Consider the following 11,324-nt stretch of genomic DNA (forward strand, 5'->3'; position numbering starts at 1 on the left):
GGAGCCCCTGAGGCCCCAAAGTCTCGGCGACAGCCGGACAGTTTGTGTCAGACCTTCCCCATGTCGTCGTCCGGGAGTGCGGGTAGCGCGCAGGTCGGTACAGAAATTTACACGTGGACACCTGGGATGCCTTATAACTCGGAACAGGTGCGGACAGGTGACTCCCGAAGGGCCCGCGAGACCAGATGGCTTGATTATAGGAATGCTTATAGGGATCAAGTCCAACAATCCAAGTGCCAAAAACTACCCGCTTCGGGTTCCGTCCCCACCCTCAGCCCCGGGCTCCGAATCCCTCCCACCTCCCGGGCTCGGTCCTACAAGCCCCTTTTTGTCCTGCCAGGTCACGTCCCTCGTGACTTCCTCACTCACCTGGCTCCACCCGCGCTATCCTCGGAGGCCTCGCCCAGTCTAAACTACAGGCCGCCTAGCCCCGCCCCTCACCCGCATTGGCCACGCCCCTCCCGCCTGTGCCCTCTCGCTGCGCCACGTCAGTCACGTCACCCCTTGCCGGGCCCTGCCCAGCCCCAGCCCCGCCCCATCACTCCCTCCAGGTACCGCCCCCTCTCTGCCCTGTAGTCGCGGCGGTGGCTGGTGCGGCTCGCGGTACCCCTGTGCGGATCCCAAGTCCTCTTCCCCTCCCTACAGCACCCCGCCCCAGGTCATCCTATGCCGGGCTGTCTCCTGAGCCCGGAGGGACCTCGCGCTCAGGACGCCAGTGTTGCCTCCAGGACCAACGGGCCCAGCCAGGTGTTAGTTAGCAAAGCACCTGACATAGCAGCCCAGTAAACACACGGAGAAGGAAAAACAAGAAAGGAAAACTTATTTGGGGGAAACTTTCTAAACTTTCTTTAGATAAGATAAGATACATAACTTACTCACTTTCGAGTAAGTTATGTACAAACCAATAAAAACTAGTGCAGGTGGATGGGTGGATAGATGGTGGATGGATGGATGGATGGATGGATGCGTGGGTGGTCAGGTGGATGGATGGGCAAGTGGATGGATGGATGGATGGACGGATGGATGGATGGTCAGGTGGGTGGGTGGATGGATGTGTGCTCAGGTGGATGGATGTACAAGTGGATGAAAGGATGGATGGATGAATAATGGGGGGTGGGGTGGATGGGAGTACCGCTAATTGTCTTTTAGAACAGTGGCCCTGGGAATCAGAGCTTTGGAAAATTTCTACTGGAAGAGACCAGGTGCGATTTGGCCGGGCATGTATGTATCATACAGACAACACATTCTTTAATTAAACGTCAGCATCATCAACAAAGTTTTTGAGCACCTGCTAGGTTCCAGGCAATGAGGATACCGCAGCCAAAGAAACAGAAGGCCCTGTCCTCACGGAGCACACAGATACCAGCCCGCAGGAGGCTGCGGAGAGAAGCCAGGACAAGGGTGACATGGCACCTGAGGTGAGGGAGGGTTCTAGGGTGGCATCTGATTAAATGAACTTGGGCTTGTAAATCACTGTCTGTCACAGAGACAGCACATTGTATTACGTGTTTGAGAAAAAAGCACATGGATGAATGGGGAGAAGAGCGCAGGTGGGGCTGCCTGGCCCTCGCAGCTGGCCCTACCGAACACTGGTTTCACTGAACCATCAGGCCAGGTCACCCTGTGTCTGCGCTGGACCAAGAAAAAACAACGGCGCTGGTAATCAGGTCTGCTCAGACAAAAACAGGAGCGCATTCGAACCACAAAAATGATCCAACATCCCCTATCCTGGCTAACACGAGAGACGGCGTCTTCTCTCCCAGTCACTACTTTAACCTCATATGGTTTGTCCTGCTTCCTGGATAACAATTATTGAGATCCAGGAGTGGAATCATCTCTGCTTCCTGACAGCAGTCAAGCCAGAGCACAGCCCTGCTTCTTGGAGCCCCCACTCCACCAGATCACCCACCCCAACTCCTTAAGGTCCTTTACAGTACCTCCTTCCTGGGACGCCACATGGTCCCCCATGATGCATGTTTTTATGAAACCCATCAAAAAACCCAACTTTGTTTGTTTGGCTCTGGGTGTGTCCTTGGTTTTTTTTTTGTTTTTGGCTAGCAGACATTACAAAAAAGAGTAAAAGTGAAATGATTTTTTTTAAAATTTTTTAACGTTTATTTATTTTTGAGACAGAGAGAGACAGAGCATGAATGGGGGGAGGGTCAGAGAGAGAGGGAGACACAGAATCGGAAGCAGGCCCCAGGCTCCGAGCTGTCAGCACAGAGCCCGACGCGGAGCTCGAACTCGCGAGCCACAAGATCGTGACCTGAGCCGAAGTCGGACACTTAACCGACCGAGCCACCCAGGCGCCCCAAAAGTGAAACGATTTTAACAGAAACAACAGTTTGATATTCTAAATGTTTAGAAACCTGAGAGACCCTCTCCGTCTTTACACTGGAGGATTCAGGTAAGCTAAGTTCTGATCTTAAAAAGGGCCTGCGAGAAATACAGGGGAACTTTGGAAATCAAAGCTTAGATACTGTTTCAGGGGACAACTGGGTCTTCTCACTTGAAATATCAAATACCTCTGTGAGTCAGGGACTCCCACGCACTGCGTACAATTGAGTTTTGATGATTAGATCTGAATTGGCAAAGAAGTATCAAGGATACAGGCTGCCTTCCATCACGTACGAGTTAAGGAAGAGACATAGAAATGACAATCACGATAAAGTCACCCAGCTGGCTCAGCTTGGCCCAGTGCCCGTCCTCCTGGTAAATACATTGTGGTGACACAGCCACGTTGGGACTTTTCATTTCCCTTTAACTCTGTGCCCAGCCCTCGGTTGCAATTAATATTCTCTGTAACTAAAAGCCTTCTGTGACATCAGAAAGATGAAAAGTCCTGGCCGAAGCCATTCGGGCATCATTCAGGTGACATTTGAGTCATCCCTTGAACGTTGCCTAGATGAGGCTCCCGTGTAATTGGATGAATCAGATCAATAAAGAGAGTGGATGTTTACCCGGCATCCCCCCTCCCCGCCCCCCTCCTCGTCATCCACAAGGCGTGACGCATCCCCCGATGCATGAAGTCCAGACCTGGAGTGTCATTGCTTTGGCAGCTCATCCTTCTTTGAAAAGTGGCCTTCTGGGTCACCGGGGTGGGGATGGACGCCTCTGCTGGAAAAATAATGCCTGGCAGTGAAGATCCGGCCCATCTGTGGCTGCCCACAAGGTTCCACTGAAAGGCAGCATTTTTAAGGCCAATGGATAGACCTCTTTTTAAAAGTATTTTATAAAAATCTAGGCCCATTGAGTAAGGCTGTTATCACTAGTCACGTTGTCATTTTCTCAGGTGGTCACCTCCCTTCCGGGGAGTTGTGGACAGGGCCATACTCATCCAGTTCCACAACGTGGCTCCTCTCAGGCACCCCTGCTGTGGAAGGGCCCCTAAGCACCCGCGGCTGGTGGCAGGGCTCCCACCTTCCAACGCTGCCAGGTCACATGAAGGATATCAAGGACGGGGAAACCATCAGCCCAGCCAGGTATGTGTCCCTGTAGCAGGCCCAGCGCTCACAAGCTGCAGGAACTTGGCAGGCCTCTGGACTTCGTGCAGCCTCCCTTCCAGCATCTGAAAAGCAGGGATGTTGCCCTAGCTCCGTCCCTCCCCCTGGACACTCCGGTACGTGTGCCCACAACATGCCGAGCCTGGGACACCTGCATGGACGTCATCGTTATTATTCCACTGATAGAGGAAGCGCCCGGCCTCGTAGGCTTTCCTCCATTCTTTCTAGAGCTCATTCTAATCAGCCTCTCAACCCTCGATGCCACCAAACCGCTCTTGCCAAAGACTCCGTGGGCCTCCCGGGCCCTCATCTCCTCTGCTCTCCTTTCCTGTCCGTCCCCGAGTCCTTGGTGACCCATGCAGCCCTATGCCTTTGCACACCATCTGCTGACTTCAGGTTTAATCGATAGCCCAGGTCTTCTGCCTGATCTCGAGTGCCTCCAGCTCCTTCTTGACCTCTGCCTGGCAGGTCTCCAACCAACATGTCCAAACCACTCTTGACAATCCCCCTGCAAACCTGCTCTACCCACGGATGTCCACATTTTCTTCCAGGTGATGGAGACCTTCCAGGTTCTCAGGTCAGGAACGTTGGGCAATTCTCTTGAGGCAATTCTCTTGAATGCCATTCTCTTGAGGCAATTCACCAGAAAATCCTAGTGGTTTGTCCTTCAAGATAGCTGCAGGGGTGCCTGGGTGGCTCAGTCAGTTGAGCATCGGACTCTTGATTTCAGCTCAGGTCATGAACTGTGAGATCAAGCCCCACATTGGGTTCTGTGTTGACAGTGTGGAGCCTGCTTGGGATCCTCTCTCTCTGCCCCTCCCTGCTCATGCTCACTCCCTTTCTTTCACTCTCTCAAAATAAATAAACTTTAAAAAACCCACAATAAGTGCAATATCCAGCCATTATCACCACCCCCAGTTCCAGCCTTTAGAGAGCAGTCTCTCCTCTTCTGCCTTGTCCACGCCCCACCCCTTGCAGTCTCCTCCCCACACAGTGGCCAGAGTGAGCCTTTAAAAACACCATTCACATTCTGCCATACCTGTGCTCCACACAGGCTTCCTAACCTACTCACTTTAAAACTCCAGGTCCCTAAAATAGCCATCAAGAACCTAGATCTGTCCCTCTACCGTCTCTCTCTCTGCAACCTGCACTGTCCTCCCCTTGATCAACTCTCCTGGAGCCAGGCTGACCCCCAGGGTGTTGCTGAAAGCAGGCAAGACCCAGTCCTACCCCAGGGGCTTGGCAGTTGCTATCCCCTTTGCCTGGAATGCTTTTTTTCACAGAGAGCCACACAACACTCTCCTCCTTTCCTTCTATACTGATCTCCTACCTAAAATAGCCTCTCCATCCCATCACCTTCCTAAGTCTAGTTCTTCATGGCATTTATCGCCACCTGATACCCAGATGTGAATGACACGTTAAAAACCCTTGTTTAAAACCCTTCATTGCCTCACCTCTTTGCCATTAAAGGACACAAACCCAAATTCCTTACCTTGGTGATATGATCTAGTCCCACATACCTCTCTGGTCTTAGCAAGCTGTGCCCAGCCTTTCGCAAACACACTGAGCGCATCCTCTGGGCTTTGGTTCAGGCTGTTTTCTCACCTGGTCCCCATTCACCTCTCCCGAGAAGCCCCCCGATTCTCCTGGGGGGTGAGGTGGGGCTACGATGCCCAAGAGTTATTGCCATCGTGCAGTTGACAAGGACGGCATTCACTGGCCATTTACACGAAATGGTTATCTGAGATATAAATTAATCTAAACTAAACCTATAACAAATACAGATTAAGTTTTTCATTAATCTACATTAACTCTATATCTGAGAGTCTATAACCTGTGATTTTACGCTAATAGAAATAAGAGTGGACCCCTATGATGTCTGAGATGTCATCTGAATGTGAGCTGTGCTGGTTTCAGGGACCCGGGTCTGTGTCAGAAATGGTGTAGACACTGCATTTCTGAGACAGTGTCTGAGGAGCACAAACACACTCCTGATAGGTCGTCCTGGATTATGACAATTAGTCCTCAGAAAGTCCTAAACCGGCTTGAGACACTGGGCAAAGTCACTCCTATCAGCTTCTCCTTAGAGAGCCCTCCCAACTGAGGACTCTGCCCATATGACACAAGAGTAGACAGTTGTTTCAGAACAGACCAAAAAGAGATTTGTGACTTTTCTATTTAGCCAATGGATGCTGGTGCTCCATGGGCACGAGTCACCCCAAATACGTCATATTAACTCTTTGCTTCTTCAAGACACACAAAAAAAACGCCCCTCTGGTTTAAGAAGGTAATTTGCAACTAACGAAAGGGACCCCCACCTCTTAGGAAACGTGGTCCTCATTCACACCTGTTCTGCCATAGACACGAAGCTGCTCTGCCTACCAAGGACCGTGAGGATTGAATGATGTGTCAGTACATTTCTGGGACAAGGTGACATTGTCATTGAGGGTCTGTGGAAGGAAAGAAGCTAATTTTCTTTTAAGCTTAAGCCTGTAGTAGTAACTTAATTAGGCCATGCTGTAAAATCATCACTAATAACTGTCAGAAGTGCCCCTGAGTCACCAGAGGATGACAAAGCTTGGCAGACAGCCTCTTCCATAGAGAGGAGCATCTAAAGTTCACCCCACCTCTCAGAAATGTCCTCAAGGGGCACCAACAGTCCCCCAATCTCAGCCTGCCTGCTTCCCGACCTCACGGCAGGACTTTCCTTCAGGAGTGCTTTACATATACACGTGTAATATATATATGTAACACGTAGGTATGTGATATATAACAAAATAAGGGCACCTGGGTGTGTCAGTTGGTTAAGCATCCGACTTTGGCTCAGGTCATGATCTTGTGGTTTGTGAGTTTGAGTCCCGCATGGGGCTCTGTGCTGACAGCTCAGAGCCTGGAGCCTGCTTCCGATTCTGTGTCTCCCTCTCTCTCTGCCCCTCCCCCACTCGTGTTCTGTCTCTCAAAACTGAATGTTAAAAATATTTTTAAACAAAAGAGCACTTAAAAACAACCCTTCACCCTACACAGTATTTTCAATTTTGCAGCATTACGTACCAGTTCTTGTCCACATACTCCCCTTTTATTACATAGTGTCAATCACCTTGTATCCTAATTCCTTAACATTATTTTATTTTCCAAGTTTCTGTAATCTTTTAGTTATCATTTGAATGATTGCTAAAATTATGTGTTGCTACGCTCTATGATCTTCTAACTTACACACTTATTTTGGGCATTTAGGCCAGAACCTGGTGCCTGTAGGTTGAATTACAGCTCTTTGTGGGTGTATACTATTTGACAAAGAGTGGTCTTACAGTGCATTTTTTGTCATTCTTGTTTTTTATTTATTTACTTTTTTTTAGAGAGAAAGAGCATGTGCGTGCACATGAGCAGGAAAGGGGCAGAGGGAGAGAGAGAATCTTAAACAGATTCTATGCTCAGCTCAGAGCCCGGCTCGGGGCTCAATCCCAGGATCCTGGGATCATGACCTGAGCAGAAATCAAGAGCTGGATGCTCAACTGACCGAGCTACCCGGGCTCCCCAATCATTCTTGTTTTCTAATTTGAATTAGTTGCCAAATCATGGATAGCCCTTAAAATTCAGATTTCTAACATTGAGAGTTGGCAACTAGCAGCAGGAGTCTACCTCTAGAAAGAACATAAGCTCTCCACTTTGCCACAGTCCCCACCACTCCCTATTGCATTCGCCAAGCCAGCCTCGCTCATTTACACGATCACTCCTTGATTTCTGTAGGCAGTTCAGTCTGCAGCCTTTGATTTAATGCCTTTGCCTCCACAGACAAGGATGCAGATGACTCCAGGGGATGTTTTGCTTCTGTTGTTTTATTTCTGTAGGGTAGATTTCTGAAAGCAGGCTTATCGGGTGTAAGTATATTTTGGCTCCTGCCATACTGTATTCCATTTGGGATGTCCTCTCTCGTGCAATAGCTGCCCCAGGCACCCTCGCGCGGGGCTGTTCAGCAAACGCCCTGCTGCACTGGGCCAAACCCTCTCTCCTAGGAATTTGCAAATTGGACGTAAAGATAATGTGTTTGAGCTGCTTTTTTTTTTTTTTTAATGTTTATTTTTGAGAGAGTGTAAGTGGGAGAGGGGTAGAGAGAGGGGAACTGAGGATCCCAAGCAGGCTCTTTAATGACACCCCCTTTTGGGGCTTGAACTCATGAACTGTGAGATCATGGCCCGAGCTGAACCCGGAGGCTCAACAGACTGAGCCACCCAGGTGCCCCTGGGTTGATCTTAAACTGAAGAAAGGCATGTTTTGGGCAGTGGGCTTTATGTATGGTCAAACACACGTGGAAAAGAAAAGAAATCAGTTCTGCAAAGAGAAAGAAGGAGATAAAATGGACAGAAAGATGTCAAGGCAAGGAAATGTAGAACCAGAGAGAGAGAGAGAGAGAGAGAGAGAAGGAGGGAGGGACTAAGTGTGAGTCAAGTCACTAAGGGGCAGAGGTCAAAGGAGCAGGAATTCTTGTCACTCTAGGTCCTGGTGGGTTTCTGGTTCTGCTACTTACTACTGCACAGCCCCTTGTATTCTAGAAGCTATCCTGTGTGGTTCCAATGCACTTGTTTTCTTAAGCTGGAGCTCAGTGGTTTCTGTGGGCGCCAACTTGGCCATCAGGTTCTTGGGAGCCGCTTTCTGTCTTCTCGGTCCACGGCTGTGTCCCCCACCTGGCAGTGCAGGCACATTGTAGGTGCTGAGATGTCTGAATACGTAGATGAATCTGCAGTAAGGTGACCACCCTCCACCCTACCAGACCTGGGAGCGTGTGAAATTGCCCCGACTGTCCCTGTCCCTGTTGAGGCACTGATGACCCCCATGCTGCCCATCCCAGGGGTCCGTGCTGCACGATACCTGCCCATTAGTGGAACGCTCCCCTCCCTGGCTGGTGCTGGGACTCTTCTGTTAGCACCCCACCCCCTTCCCCAGGTGCTCCTCTGCGTCCGCTGGGAGGTCCTCCAAATGTACGGCTCCCTGATGCCGTCTGGGTCTCTGCTCAAATGTCCCCTTCCCGGAGGCCACCCGACTGTCCTGTCTGAACTAACATCTTCCCTGACTGCCTGTCTCACTGCATGGTCTCCCTGCTATGCTTTATTCTTTTTTTTTTTTTTTTTTTAAGTTTTTATTTATTTTCAGAGACAGAGACAGCATGAGCTGGAAAGGGGCAGAGAGGGAGGGAGGGAGGGAGGGAGGGAGAGACAGAATCCCAAGCAGGCTCTACACTGCCAGCACAGAGCCCAATGTGGGGCTTGAACTCACGAACCGTGTGATCATGACCTGAACCGAAATCAAGAGTCAGACGTTTAACCAACTGAGCCACCCAGGTGCCACCACTATGGTTTACTCCTCATCATAGCAACAAAAAACTATCATGGCAAATATTCATTTTGTTGTCTGTTACCTCCAGTTAGAAAGTTCACAAGAGTAGAAACTTACCATCCTTCCCCTGAAACAAGGCCTGACACTTTGGCGCCCCACACGTTGATTTCACAGGTATTTACTGAGTGCCTACCACGTACAAATAACGACCTAAAATATGTAACCGTGCTGGAAGGCGCTTAGTGCAATGGGACAAATAGAGCGAGGCGGGAGATGGTTAAGGTCGTGGGCAGCTTTGTTGCAATTTTTAAGCAGCAGGGTCAGGGAGGGACTCACGTAGGAGGTAGCGTTCTAGCAAACACGTGAAGGAGGTGAGGAAGAGAGCCAGGCACATGTCGGAACAAAGACCGTTTCAGGTCGGCAGCAGTCACTGCAAAGGTCCTGTGGCAGGGATGTGTTCAGGAAGCAGTAGAGTTTAGCTGTAGGGGAGAGTGGTGTTGGAAGACGTGAAACATGAACCTGGAGCCAAGGGAGATTTCAAACGCAGTCACCCTTATTCAGGTATCATTTACATACAATCAAATGCACCCACGTTAAGTATATAGTCTGAGTTTTGGTCAATGTATATATAACTATGTACCTGTTGCCTTGGTCAAGATAGAACATTTTCATTACCCCAGTGGGTGCCCTAGTCTCTGCACAGTCAACCCTCTGCCTCCCACTGGAGTGTGCTGCAAGTTCTAGAACTTCATTTATGTGGAATCATGCCGCATGTGCTCTCCGAGGTCTGGCTTAGTTTGCTCAGCATAAAATTTTTGTGATTTTATCATCACGTCGTGTTCATCAGCAGTTCCCTTGTGTTGTTAAGCAGAATCCTCCTCATAGGATTTAGCACGGTTTATTCGTCCATGCGTCTGTGGATGGACACTGCGTTGTTTGCAGTTTTCTGCTATTATGAACAAAGCTGCTGTGAGTGTTTGCATAGAAGCGTTCCTCGGGTCTATGTATTCATTTCGCTTGAGCATCTGTAGACCTAGCATAGTCTAGCGGCGGGCTTTCTGGGTTGCACACTTTAATGTATGTTTAACTTTACAAGAAAGTTACAAACAGGGAGGTTGTGCCGTTTTTTTTTTTTTTTTTTAAGTTTATTTATTTTGAGAGGGAAAGAGAGAGCACTAGCAGGGGAGGAAGAGAGAGAGAGAGAGAGAGAGAGAGAGAAGTAATCCTACGCAAGTTCCACACTTCCAAGCGCAGAGCCCAGCGCAGGGCTGGAACTCACAAGCTGGGAGATCGTGACCTGAGCCAAAATCAAGAGCCGGATGCTCAACTGACTGAACCACCCAAGCCTGCCGGTTGTGCTGTTTTGTTTCCCCACGGGCCCTGCGCCTTCGTCAACACCTGGGATTGTCAGTTTTCTCGGCTGCAGCTGCTGTGGTGGGTGCATGGTAGCCCCTCACTGTGATCTTTTTGCATTTCTCTGATGGAATCAATGCTGATTCCAATGATTTCCTCAGGTCCTTATACACCTTCTATATACTACTTACAGCTGTGGAGTATGTGTTCACTCCTTTACTTGGGTTATTGGCTTATTGAGTTGCAATTCTTTATACACATTTTGTATCTACAGAGAAGTCTTGCATCAGGGACCTGTTTTGTGACTATTTTCTTGCAGCAGTGGCTGGTCGTTTCATTTTCTTACCAGCATCTGGCAAAGAGCAGATGTTTCTAATCCCGGTGCAGTCGGGTCTATCCATTTCTTGCTTATGTGGTTGGTGTCTCGGCTAAGAAATGTCTGTCTACCCCAAGGTTGTGGAGGGGCTCATGGGTTGTTTTGTTTTTTTTTTTCCCCTAGTCATTCTGTAGTTTTAGCTTTTATTTCAGGTCCATGAGGGTTTTGAGCAAGGACCTGACATGATCACACTTGTGTGTCAGAGGCACCCCTGAGCTGTGTGGATGCCGGTGGGGCAGAGTGGGAGTGCAAGGCAACAGTCAGATGCGGGGAATATTGATCAGCGAGGGTTTCAGGTTTGTGCTCTATCCCTCCTTGATGGAGAATATTGTAATTTAAGGCTGCTTTGGGCCCAAATGTTTGCTGTGCATTTTAACTTATCTTCACTAAAGAACTGATTTTAAGTTTCAATCTGGACGTTGTCATTCTTTGGGCATGGAAGCCCCCAACACAACAAGACAGTTCATCTATCATTCTTGAGAGGTTACAAAAAGGGAGAGCAACATATTCCAGGTCACGCCTGAATCATGCCTGCTGGGACTCATCAACCCATGTCTTCACCTTGGCCACTTCAACCCCGATGCTACCCTTCCTTGAATTTATGATTTATTGCTCTCAGTTACTCTTTTGGCCAGATTTATAAACCTAACTGTTCTGTCTTTATATAATGCCTACTTTGTACACTAGGCAATGACAGCAAATTTATTGTCTATGAGTTGTTAACCTTGAAAAATTACATCAATGCAAAGTGATTGCCTTTT

The sequence above is a fragment of the Panthera onca genome, chromosome C1 (assembly GCF_046562875.1).
Source record: "Panthera onca isolate mPanOnc1 chromosome C1, mPanOnc1 haplotype 2, whole genome shotgun sequence".
NCBI classification, from domain to species: domain Eukaryota; kingdom Metazoa; phylum Chordata; class Mammalia; order Carnivora; family Felidae; genus Panthera; species Panthera onca.